This window comes from Pezoporus flaviventris, unplaced genomic scaffold (genome assembly GCF_033815535.1).
Source record: "Pezoporus flaviventris isolate CSIRO_AGI_PZ_B2104156 unplaced genomic scaffold, CSIRO_AGI_Pfla_v1 ptg000046l, whole genome shotgun sequence".
Lineage (NCBI taxonomy): Eukaryota > Metazoa > Chordata > Aves > Psittaciformes > Psittacidae > Pezoporus > Pezoporus flaviventris.
In genome coordinates, this window is record NW_026892594.1 from 3,373,886 (window position 1) to 3,386,330 (window position 12,445).

Below are 12,445 nucleotides of genomic sequence, written 5' to 3' on the forward strand. Positions count from 1 at the left end.
GGTCTCCAGACTCCCCTCTCACAGCAGGGTTCACATCACCTTTCAACCATATTTCTCACCCAGTGGGGTGTTGCAAAGATGGAGATCCCAAAAGTGCTCTGGACTCCTGTTCCAACAGTTGCCCACATTAATTGCAGGTTTTTTCTCCCTGATATCTAGTTGTAATGTCCTTTGCTGCAACGTGGGTTGATGGCCTCTTGTTCTAGCACTGTGCACCTTCAAGTAAAACCTGCGCTGTCTTTTCTATAATCTCCTATGGGTAGTTAAAAACAGCACTAAGCCTTATCACCTTAAGCCCGAATAACCTCGACTCTTCTGGGTCCCTCCAAGTGTTCTCCATGGGCTCAGCACCGTAGGTACCTGCTGGTTCCAACACAGAAAAATGCTCAGCTTCACCAGTAGCCCCACTGATGGGGAACACACTGATCAGATACTGGGAGCTGCTTATCTGCTTACTTATTTTGGCTGAAAGAGCTGGGCTGGTTCAGCCTGGACAAGAGAAGGCTCCTGAAGGGGAGACCTCAGAGCAGCTCCAGTGCCTAAAGGGGCTGCAGGAAAGCTGGAGAGGGGCTTTGGAAAGGGCCTGTAGGGACAGGCCAAGGGGAATGGCTTTAACCTGCCAGAGGGGAGACTGAGCTGAGCTCTTAGGCAGAAGCTCTTCCCTGTGAGGGTGCTGAGGCGCTGGCCCAGGGTGCCCAGAGAAGCTGTGGCTGCCCCATCCCTGGCAGTGTTCAAGGCCAGGTTGGACCCAGGGGCTTGGAGCAAGCTGCTCTAGTGGAAGGTGTCCCTGTCCGTGGCAGGGGTTGGAGCTGGAGGAGCTTTAAGGTCCCTTCCAACCCCCAACCAGTCTGGGGTTCTGTGATTTACTGTTCTCTGCCAAAAGAGAAGTGGACAGCTATATTAGTCTAGCTTAAGTGATACCTAAGTCTTTGTACCTGCGCTGGGGAGTTCAGAGAGCCTAAGGAAAGCCTTGAGCAAGTCACTGGTATTTAGTTAACAAGAAAGAAGTAGGTGGACGTAGGTGGAATTGCTGCTTATGCCACCCTTGCAGGTTTATGTTCTTCCTTGTTTACAGATGTAATCATTTTATGAAGAACAGTGACCCAAAAAGCTGGGAACTGAACTTAAACCATTTATTATGTGCCTGGTTTTGTTGTCTGATTTACTGAAAGATATCAGCACAGTTTTTGGTGGGGAAAAAAAATGCCATCTGTGTGCTGGATGCTGTAAATCTCAAAGGGCAAAGGGATGCATGAATGCACAGTACACTCAGACCTTTTAATTGCCTTTCCTAAATGCCCACTCAGTCTCCCACTGAGCTGGAGAGGAGTGCCTCAGCATGCAGGTGACGTCTGTACTCCTTACAGCAACCATCATCTTAATCTACCATCCTAAAAAGAGTTTTAATAAAGCCTCCTAGCTACTCTAAAGCTAGGCACTAGAGGGAAGAAGAGGAAGGAGATGAGGAGATGGGAAAAGTCCTTTTTCATCCTTCTGGCTGGAAGTAAAAGTCAGGGCAATGAGTAGCATATTGCAGAGGTGGGGATGCGTTGAAGAGATAAATTGATTATTACTATTGATTTGCAATAATAGAGCAAACTAAATAATGGTTTCCTACCTGGCAAACGAGCCATGGGTGCTCTGCAAAGAGGGACTGCACAATAACTGCCTTGCAAGCCCAGCAGAAGAGCTTTAAACTGTGTTTGCAGGGGGCTGGCAACAAGATTTCAAACGATGGAACAGAGTTCCTGTGGGACAAGGAGATTGTAGCTCTCTGAGATTAGGCTCTGAACTAACAGGGAGGAGATTGCTGAGAATAGGAAGGTGGAGGTTAATTAAGTTGAAAGAGATAACAAAATGATGGAATATTTTCCTCTGAAGAAGGGAAGGAGTGAGGGAAACAGAGAAAGGAGAAAGGATGCTAAGGCGTGCAAAGACTGGAAACAAGACTAGAAATAATGCCTCTAAAGGAATAGCGTGATTATGGAGGACTAAAATGAAAAAGAACAGGACAAAATGAGTCTCAATCAGGAAGGGATACAGAGGGTGATAAAGGAATGGTCTGTAAAGGTATCATAAGAGGAAAGCAATGGAAATTACACATAAGTGAATTAACAGAAAATGAGGGAACAGAAATAACAGTGGCAGTGCTCAAGTGCAGGTTGGACAGGGCTTGGAACAACCTGCTCTAGTGGAAGGTGTCCCTGTCCACGGCAGGGGCTTGGAACTGGATGAGCTTTCCAACCCAAACCAGTCTGTGAGTCTATAATAACAGAGAAAAGACTGGACCATTCATTATTTGTTACGCTTTAGCCATGGTGCAAACACATAATAGACTGATGAACTGCTGTTTATCAGAAGCACTTTTACCAAGGGGATAAGACGATCCAAAATAGCAAAAGAAACAGTTTAAAATCATTCAAAGAAGTCAGACAAATTCAAGTCAGCGGGACTGGATGAAGTTCCCCCCTAGAGCACTGCAGGCACTACCCAGACCAATCTCTGACACATTAGTAATTATCTGGGAGAGTTCATGGAGAGCAAGAGAGACCCCAGAGGAGGGGAGAAGGGCAAGCACGGCACCCATCTTTAAAAAGGGGAATGTAGGACTTAGGGAATTATACAGCAGTTTAGCATGTAATGCAGAAGAATAATGCAATAGACTGCTAGACAATCAGTTATTAAGCACTTGACTGCTAATAGAAGAATGTGCCATCAACTAGACTGGATTTGTTATAAATGGGTGATGTTAAAACCATCTCATTTCCATCTCTGAACCCAGTAACTGTGTTGTAGACTAACGGAGAGGGACTATATGTCATACCTTTAGAAATAAGCAGGGGGATTAATATTGCTTTATATGACATTCCCATAAACTGATGGGGAACTATGATCTCTGTGAAATCATCTTAAACCACACTTGTATTCAGACAAGAATTACTAATTCTTTTCCTCTGCATTTAGAGGGCTTTCCAAACGGGCTTCCAAAGGGTTCACTGCTGGACCTGATTCTAATATTTTCATTAGTTACTTGGATGACGAAACAAAGAATACTTAATTACTCTGGAGGATGTGCTCAAAAATGTTGCTGGGAAATGGGAGTCATAGTATGAAATCAACCAGATGTGGCTCGTGATGCTCATGAGCAACAAAATACGTCAGTGCAAAGCAGCAAATCGCTGGTCAAGCAGCTATTCAAAGGGAAAAGAGGCACGAATGAGACACTGAACAGTACACAGCTGCTACAGAAGAAGGCAAATCTTATTCCAGGGTGTATAAACAAGAGGTGAAACACCAGAAGCAATTTAATAAGGGCTAGGTTGAAATACCAGGTTTGGTTGGGTTTGGATGTTGTGCTAGGAGAAGGTAGGAGAAAGATGAAGGCAAACTGTAGAGGGGCTAGAGGAAAGAAGCAAGGGTTGTAAATGCTTCCAAAACTTGGAGGTTTTTCTTTGCTTTTTATCCAGAAGGGGGAAAAAAATGCATGAGAAGATGAAAACTATCTTCTAGGACAGAGGAGACTTATAAAAAGGATATTGGCAATTGTTCTGGGTACAACTCAACTAAATTGACTTGATTTCCTACAACGATCGTTGTTACTGGATATCTGGGGAAGAAAAATAAAACAACAAAAATCAAACCCAAAATATTTCTAATTCAAAGCAAATTCGTTTGAATTAAAATTCCTAAATTAATTCCTATTCTTTTCCTGTCTGGAAGTCGTTTAGCTGCTCTCAGGGATGGTTGGATTCTGCTCAGGGCACCAAGGTCTCTCTCCATCTGTCCTTTTCTGAGTATCCTCTCTCTAGATGTGCCGATGCTTCCATGTTCCCTGTGGCTGCCCAGAATGCAAAGCATTGATGCAAATCTTGTGTTTGTGCTTTAGAAGAGCTTCAGACACACTGTTGGTGTTAATTAATTACCCAACAACAGGAGGACGGCAGCGATACCAAGTGAAGCATGGAGCTTTCCTTGTCCAATAGCAAAATCAATCCTTCCTCTGCTCTGCTGCAGTTTTACCACTTTGCTTTTCTAATGTACAAATATAGCTCTATATAAGCAGAGCCAAGGACCTCCTTGTCTGCACATCTCCCCCAGCCAGCATGTGGTTGACAGGGGGGTGAATGTGGTGCTGGGGTCCTCACTTCCAAGGGCTACAAATGCCAAAGTGCTGGAATTCAAAGCAGTTGTGCAAAACCCCACACACTGCATGGCAGGGAAACAGGAGCATTCCCCACTTTTCCCTAACAAGGAACTCCTAATTTGCAAATAAAGGAATAACATACGGGTAAAGTTTGCCAGTTTGATGTTCAAGAAGGGCAGGAAAAAGAAAGAGGAATGTGCTTTCTCTGAACTCTAGGAAGATTATGAGACAAGCTGCTGGATGTCTCTGGGTAGAGATGAAGGAAGAGAGAATGCAAACAAACCCAGAAGCAGCCTCATAGTAGAGTCTATTGTACATCAACTGATGACAAAAGGGGATTGAGGAAGGGCTTTTTGAAAACTAAAGGGGTCATGCAATGAGCAAGGGCTGGTGGACATGGAGGAGAACGATACAGCAAGGTCAAGGACGTTGTGAGTGCTAAAGTGAGAGAGAAGAGAAAAAGGAGTTTAAGAGTGTGACTGCTGCTCAGCACAGCCCTGGGGTGTTAGGGAATTTTCTGGTACTCTGAAGGTGTTATCTTCTCCTTTCATAAATAGCACCAAGTTCTCAATGATCAGATGGAATGGACAGGTTTCTGTGGGCATCTTTCTTCTTGTAAAACACTCTTTATTCCATATAGGTAACAATGTGAGAGTGAACTTCTCAATGTAGATGTGCAGCATGATTTGGGGAGGGAATGATGTCCATCCATACTTCTTGGAGAGGGAGCTACTGAGTGCTAGTCAGCTCTAAACAATCATGGAAAGTCCCCAGTAACTATGAATTTCTTGCTGTATTTTACCTGGAATATTTACCAAAAGCATGATACCAATGGCTTTCAATTTAAAACTCACTTTACAGACCTTGCAAAAATCACTTTACAGACCTTTGGGGGTTGGAACTAGATGATCTTAAGGTCCTTTCCAACCCCAACTATTCTATGATTTTAAGATGCTCATAGCATCCTCATTCAGCAAAAAAATAATGTGTATTCTCAGAAGGATGAAACAAAAAGTTAAATCATTTCTATTAGGCAAATTTTGATAAGCCTTAAAGATGAGACCCCCTTTGTTCACTGGAGAAATAAGGTATAAAATCACTGTTCATACAGCCTCCGCACTGCTCCGCTTGGTCACCTGTGGGACACTGAGGTGGCTGCAGCTAGAACACTTCATGTGTTGCTGCTGAAAAGGTGCATGAGGAAATGAGCAGAGAGGGTAGGATGTGGTTAAAGCCTAGGTTTGCTAACTGGAGCTAATGTGAGGGAAGCATATTATGTCTCACATCCATTAAGGCCTCCAGCAATCACCTCCCACTAAGACGAAGGAGCAGCGGAGGAGGAATTGTGACTTCCTGAGTCCCAGTAGCTCCTGGAGCTGTTCCTGTTAATATTCAATTATGTGCTGCCCTGGACTTAAAGCACTGAACTACATCTCACTGCAGCCCTGAGGCTCAGCTGCAACAAACACAGCTGCAGGAGGCTGAGCCTCAGTGAGAAACAACCCCAAAACAGGGTTGTCACACCTCCGGCCGCCTGTGCAGAACCAGCACTGAGGAGGAACCATGCTGTCTACCCCCTGCCTTCTCCATCTCCCCTCTCCAGGCAGTGTGCCTTTGGGAAAGAGGCTACAGACAGGAGCTGGTTATACTGGGGGCACGGTCATCAGACCCATTTTTCCTCCCTGTTTTTTATCCTGGATGTGGCAATTGGCCATAGAATGTTCTGCGTGCTCTTCCTCTCCATCTCATACCAAACAGCTTCTTCCATGGCTTTTCCTTCACTTCACCCCCCTAACCCCAAGTGTCTCCCATCCCTATTGATCCATCCATGGTCGGATAAACCCCTTTCACTTCCAGATCATGGTATTAACTTGACATTTGCAAAAGGTCGCCGTGTTTGCTCTGCCTGGGCGTCACATTGCTCACTCTGTTGTGTTTTTGTTTTGTAAGCCCTTCAAGGCAAAGGTGATCTCCTAGGGTATGACTATAGAGTGTCCTGGAAAGCAAGGCACCTGATCCCAGTTGGTGTCTAGGAGCTGAAACAGACAATAAAGTGCTCCTTGATGGAGAGGCTGGCTCTGGTTGTATAATCATCAGAGGTTAACGAGCCTTAACTTGTATGTAAAAGTCTTACTTCCAGAAGAGGTCTGTAACAGCATCTCATGGTAGAACAGCTATTATTATAGTATCATAGAATCCCAGATTAGTTTGGGTTGAAGGGACTTTAAAGCTTATCCAGCTCCAACCCCTGCCATGGGCAGGGACACCTTCCACTAGAACAGGTTGCTCCAAGCCCCCGTGTCCAACCTGGCCTTGAGCACTGCCAGGGATGGGGCAGCCACAGCTTCTCTGTCTCCTAATGTCTCATCTCAGTCTCCCCTCTGGCAGGTTAAAGCCATTCCCCTTGGCCTGTCCCTACAGGCCCTTGTCCAAAGCCCCTCTCCAGGTTCCTTGTCAGCCCCTTAAGGTATTGGGAGACTGTTATTCACCCTAGAGCCTTCTCTTCTCCAGGCTGAACAAGTTTTAAAGAGTTCCAGTGCCAGATCACTCCTGTACTTCCAGGAGTCCATTCAGCCTGTGTGGTATTCCTGGAGCATATGCCATTTGTTACTGCTGCAGGAACAAATACGGGACATAAGGAGATGACACACAACACGTATTTTGTTCACCCAGTTGATGCACATGAAGGCACAGCTTTTTTTAGCTTGCAGTTTGTCACATTAAAACTGTTTGTTGCATCAAACTAATTGCAATTGAGATGAGAGCATATGTTACATGCAGTGTTAGCATGGCTGTCCTGCAGGAGTTGGCCCCAGCAAGGTGCAGCTGGGAGAGAAAAGATGTACGAATTAAGCCTGTGCTCTCAGGTAGGAATGGGTCTGATCCTGTCCTCTGGTCCTGGCATGACCATCATCCCTGTGTTTGCCTCCCAGCACAACTGGAGGTGGAAATGCAGGCATAAAGCTCTACCATGCCATAATCTTGGTGAGGCAGTCGGGAGGGCTCCAGCCTAGGTAGAAACTCAGCACGTTCCCTTTCTATCCATAAGGAGACACCCCAGGCTTTGTTACACTCTCTGAGTGTCAGCTGCAGAGAGGCTGGACCACAAAGGTAGATGGGAGAATGGGGCTGTACGACTCAGCAGGGTGAAGCCTGTGGTTGGGGCTGTTCTTCTCTTGGTGATGTAGGCATCTCATGCAGCAACACATCTACTGACAGCATCTGGAAGAGGTGTGGATAGGGGATCCTAGCCTATAGCTTTAGTGCCAAGATCAACTAGACTGAAAAGCTGTGCCAGCTCAAAGAACAGCCCAACTTGGATCCTCTGCCATGGTTTGCTTTGAGAGTGACACAAAAGCTTGATCGTTCCCCAAAACTCCATAAATGCATTCCCAGGCACTAATTTTTCCCTTGCATACAGTGGTATTCCTTAAAAACCTCTACTGTTTTGATTTGAAAACAGCTCATTCCCTCAACTATCTGGGTTCCTCTGCTTCTTTAGGATATCTCTTGCCTGACAGCAAAAACTACACCAAGCAGGGCATGAGAGTGGTGTAGCTACGTATAGGTTACTCAGCTGGCACACACGGGTTGGGTGGCTGGGAGGTGGCTGACAGCCCTGACGTGTTATGGCTAAGTTCTGCTTCAATTTCTAATCCAGATCTCTCCCTCCTGCCCGTGTGCAACTTGCAGGAATCTGAGTGTGTCTTCGAAATACCCGTTTTCCCCCCAAATTCATCCAAAATTAACTAATGGGTTCAGAAGCTTTGGGGAGAGGGGGATGGCCATGGATGTGAACAGAGAAGCGGCACAGCAGAACCTTTATTTCCTTAGGGAGGCAGCCTGAAGAAATCTCAGCGTTTATTTTCATCTGTTGCTGAGCTTACGACCCACACAAATAACAGGGAAAAGCGAGCGAGCAGCCGACTGCAGAATGGGAACAGGGAAAATGACTCAGCAAGCTTGGCACCAAGCTGGAGAAGATGCAGGTACATTATAACCTTGCTCGAGCATCAGTCTCGTCCGTAACATGACGTAGAAAGGGCAGCTAGTCTAAGTATTTGCATCCCATGGAATCATTCCTCCTGACAAGTGATATAACTCTACTCTTGCAAACAGTTATATACAGAAGCAGAGCAGGTGAGAGGCTGCCTTTATATTCACCAGTAAGGAGGAGTAAAAGTTCAATGGCAACCCCTCACGGCTTTTTAAACATCCTTTATTTTCCTGTTATTAGTTGACAAATAGCTGCTGAATTATAGTTTCATGCTTTGTTCATGTCATTTTGCCTAAGATCAGTACTTCCTGCTACATCACCTTAGAAACTTGATCAACAAACACTGAGCTCTACACGTAAACAAAGCTTTATTTTACCCTCTTTTTGACAGCAGGCAGTGTTTTAAACCCAAAACATTTCAGGTTCTCTAGGCTATTTGCCCCAGTTTCACAATTTGGGCTTGGTTTTGAGGGCCTGTCAGCATTGTTTATGCTTAGATCTGTTTGCGCAGTGAGTGGCAAAGCAAATACATTGCTGAAAATTGCTTTCTGGAATGGGGCTTTCTGCTGTCAAGAGCCGAAATGAAACTGCACTTTCTAACATGTGGGAACTAAAGAGTGAAATAAATTAGAAAGAGAAGTGAAACGAGAAGATTTGTTTTCAGTGACAAAAACTAACCAAAATGAAGCAAAGACAATGCTGAGAAGTAACCAGAACCGTGTCCGAAGCTCGAGCTCTAATAAAGCCCAGGGGTGTTACCTCTAACAGAGGAACTGAAGAACTCTGCAGGGTGCTTTAACCATTTCCTCGTGGAATAGCATCAGATCTTGTCCTGACCCCATAAGAAAGGTCTTTATTTCGTTGTGGAAAAATAGGACTGGAGCCTTATAAAGTTTTCTTACTTGCTCTCACAAGATGAGCATTTCCCAGGTAGCTGCTGTTAAACCACAAATTAACCCAAAAGCAAATGGGGGGATTTTATTTGGCTGTTTTAAAACCCTGCAGAGAACCTCAGTACTGAGCCTCCTGTGATCTGCCACAACAGAGTCCATCAGTCAGGGATTAATTTTAAGGCAGATATTAAAGCCTACCATATGATGAAAGATTTTCCTATATGTGCACTTCAATGGGATGCTTTAAATCCTGTGCATGTGTGTATACGTGCATGCTGGTGTTTACTCAAAACTTCTTCATTCACAGGCAGACACAGCCTTTGGCTTATTCAGGCCTTTCCAAGGAACATAAACTTAGGAAGGGAAAGAGAAGAGTCACCTTTAAACCTCTTGTTTTTGAAAGCAAGAGTTTGAAGGAAACAGGCTCAGGTGGAAGGAGACTGTAAAGATTTTATAACAATGCTTTTTAAGAGGAGGCAGAATTCCTGCTCTTTCTTAGCACAAGACCTTTCAAGAATTTAAAGTAAATTGGGGAAAAAGAACCCTATTTACAAAAATGGATCGTTTTGCTTTTCTCCTCAGCTGTAACCTAAAGCATTTTGCCTCGACAACATGAAATAAAGCTGTGTGATGCTGCACTGTCAGTGCTGCCGCCGCCACTCTGCCTCCTGCAAGTCTCCCAACAGCGATGTCCCTGTCGGAGCCCAGCAAGGGAGTGAATCCTTCTTCTTCCAGTTGAAATCCTGCACCAGGAAAACTCATCCTTCAGCCCTATAAAACACAGCTCGAGTTTGCAGCAAGTGGCTCATTGCTGTTTCTGAGGGTTGGTGTGGGCTAGGTAACTCTCTTCCCATGACACAGCAGAACAGCAACAGCAGCAGCAGCAGAGTAAAAACAGATCGGTTCTGGCAGTACTCCTAGAAGACTACTTTATATCCCAGCTCCAGCTTCTTTCTCCTTTAAGGGTAATCTGGAGATGGGAATATGGAATAAAAAGAGGCGTAGTGAGGTGGGGAAATAAGGCCCAGGGTTGCGGGAAGTGAGGCACGCTGGAGCTTGGCTCTGTGGCAGTGGGACAACCTGGATAAAATGGTAGAAAGGAACCCCGAAGAAGAAATCCTCCCAAAATTGGATGGGAAAGGATGGATAAAAAAAGATGGAGTGTAGGGTGGACACAGGAAAGACTCTAGGAAGAAGGAAGGAACGAAGGATGTGCTGTTCCTCACTCAGTTAACTCTTTTGAGCTAAAATAATTCATAATTCCTACAAAATTCCTGTAAAACTTGAAAAATAATAACAGAGGTATCTATATACAGTTACATACATACATACATAGTGCACAGGCACTCGGAAGTGAGTCAGCTGGAGCACAGGTACTTCAACAGCTTTAATGGGAGAGTGAAGGGATTTTACCTGCTGACAATACCAGGACTGGGCCCGGGCGGTCCGTCTGGGCAGCTCTGGTCACTCCTATGGCTTATGGTACATGTGACAGGCATCAGTGTCAACCTGCAGGCAGTGAAGTGGTTGATTAAATGACTCCCTCAGAGAAAACTCGGTGGGACACTGAAGAACTGAAATTCCAGAGTTAAAATCTATTACACCTGTGGGTCATGCTTTAATCTGCTCGGGGGCTGTGACTTCCATGGAAGCGGTAAAGAGGGAATGAAAGTGACACCTTGTCATCCTTCAGTTTTTAACAGCAAATCCATCCCCCCTACAAGCCAGACCCTCAAACCTTGCACTTGACCACTGTGATCCCCCTGTTTCGGGAGCAGAATTAGGGGAGCTCCCGCGGGAAACGTGCACTACATTCCATAGAGAAAAACCCGGCACCCCCTGCGCACCGCCAGGCAGGGGGTTGGCGCTGGAGCTGGTGGGCTTCACGTCCCAGATCTCATCCAAAATCCTGGGGGCAGGAGGACAGCTGGGAAAACAAACCCACTTCAGCACCGCAGGCGGAACAGCAGCCTGAGGAACGCGGGCAGGCGGCGGGACCCCGGGGGCTGCTCCAGGGGCGGAAAACGGCTCCTTTCTTCCCCTTTTCGCTCCTCTGTTTTGTACACGGGGGTTGTGCTGTTGCAGTGCCGAGCGTACGGCTCCTTCCAGCGCCTGCAACCCTCCGTGGAGAACCGGCGGTGTTACAGGTGAGAGCGGGGAACCGCTCCCCCACCAACCGGCGGTTAACCACCGCCTCCGGCCGCTCCGCACGGCATCGCTCCCGTCTCCAGCAGCCTCAGCCTCGCACAAACAATGTTCACCCCCCCCTCCCCCCTTTTTATTACCTTTTCAGTTTTCTTTCTATTTCTTTATGTCCCAACCGGTCCCAGCACCCGCCGTGCACCATGTCGCGCACCGTCCAGGAGCGGGGTCCACCCCTTAGAAGCGCCCGTTCGGTTGTTTCCCGTTAGCGACCAGCGGTGTAAAGAGAGGAGGAAACCCGAAACAACCCGCTCTAATTATTCTCATTACCAGCAATAATGACAGCAAAGCAAGCGCAGCTACTCGCCTTGAGCCGCAAGGCTGAGGGCGGTGGGGGTGTGAGGAGGTGCGGGTGAGTTGCGGGGCTGCCCGGCGTTCGTAGGCGGTGGGTCCGTTCCGCGGTGTCCGTCGTCACATGAAAGTCCCCTTTAAGTTTCCATAGAGAGGCCTCCGGGCGTCACATGATGGACATGATATAATGAAACAACGTTGTGCGGAGGGAGGGAAGCGGTCGGGGAGGCGGCGGGGAAGAAGCGGTACCCCCCTCCCCGGGACCGCCCCGGGTCCCAACCCCGGCCCGCCCGCCGCGCCTGCACCTGTCTCGGCGCCCGGCGGCCCCGCTGATGGGGCTGCTGTGTGGCACCGTCCCCCTTCGGAGGAGGACTAGTAACCGGCGGAGCAGCGGCCGCTCTCGGAGGTAAGTTACCGGCGGGACGCGGGCTGGGGAGGGCGACGGGGAGAGGGGGGGGGCCCGCCTGAGGGGGTGGCGGTGCGCGGCGCCCGCGCCATGTTTGCGCGGTGGCGGTGCGAGGAGCGGCGGGGTGGTGGTGTCGGGGTGCGGGCTGAGGGGGTGCGTGCGTGCGGGAGGACGGAGCCGGGGTGCCGCGTGTCCCCGCGGAGCGGCGGGGCGGGTGCGCGCCCTCCATGTCCGCATTCCAGCTCATGTTGCGCAGATAAAATTCAAACTTGAGGTAAACACAAGCGGCGGGGGGGGGGGGGGGGGAGGGGGTGGTTGGTGTGAGGAGGGAAAAGGGAGGGAAAGGGAGGCTCGATCCATCCCGGCTCCCGCCGCCCTCTTCCCTTCGCCGCTGCTCTCCCCGCCCGCTGAAGCCCTCACGCACCTGGGCTGCCAGCACCGAGCACCCCCGGCCCGGGTGCTCCGCAGGGGCTGCGGGCAGCGCTCGCCTTCCCGCAAGGGGAAGGGAGAAG

The 12,445-nt window shown here is 48.0% G+C and overlaps 3 long non-coding RNA genes across 3 annotated transcripts in view; 2 read left to right on the top strand and 1 right to left on the bottom strand.

Annotated features, from left to right (window-relative positions):
• The window catches only part of LOC133276801 (uncharacterized), a 459,153-nt gene that overhangs the window by 314,618 nt on the left and 132,090 nt on the right, over positions 1-12,445 (top strand). The gene's annotated exons all lie outside the window — the stretch shown is intronic.
• Positions 8,348-10,759, bottom strand: LOC133276790 (uncharacterized). The gene is made up of 2 exons (XR_009745996.1): positions 10,448-10,759; positions 8,348-10,004 (listed from the first exon to the last, which is right to left on the bottom strand). It is a non-coding gene; the product is annotated as an uncharacterized LOC133276790 (long non-coding RNA).
• The window catches only part of LOC133276800 (uncharacterized), a 123,026-nt gene continuing 122,472 nt past the window's right edge, over positions 11,892-12,445 (top strand). Inside the window, exon 1 of the long non-coding RNA XR_009745998.1 lies at positions 11,892-11,933. This is a non-coding gene — a long non-coding RNA (uncharacterized LOC133276800). The remainder of the gene's footprint in view (positions 11,934-12,445) is intronic.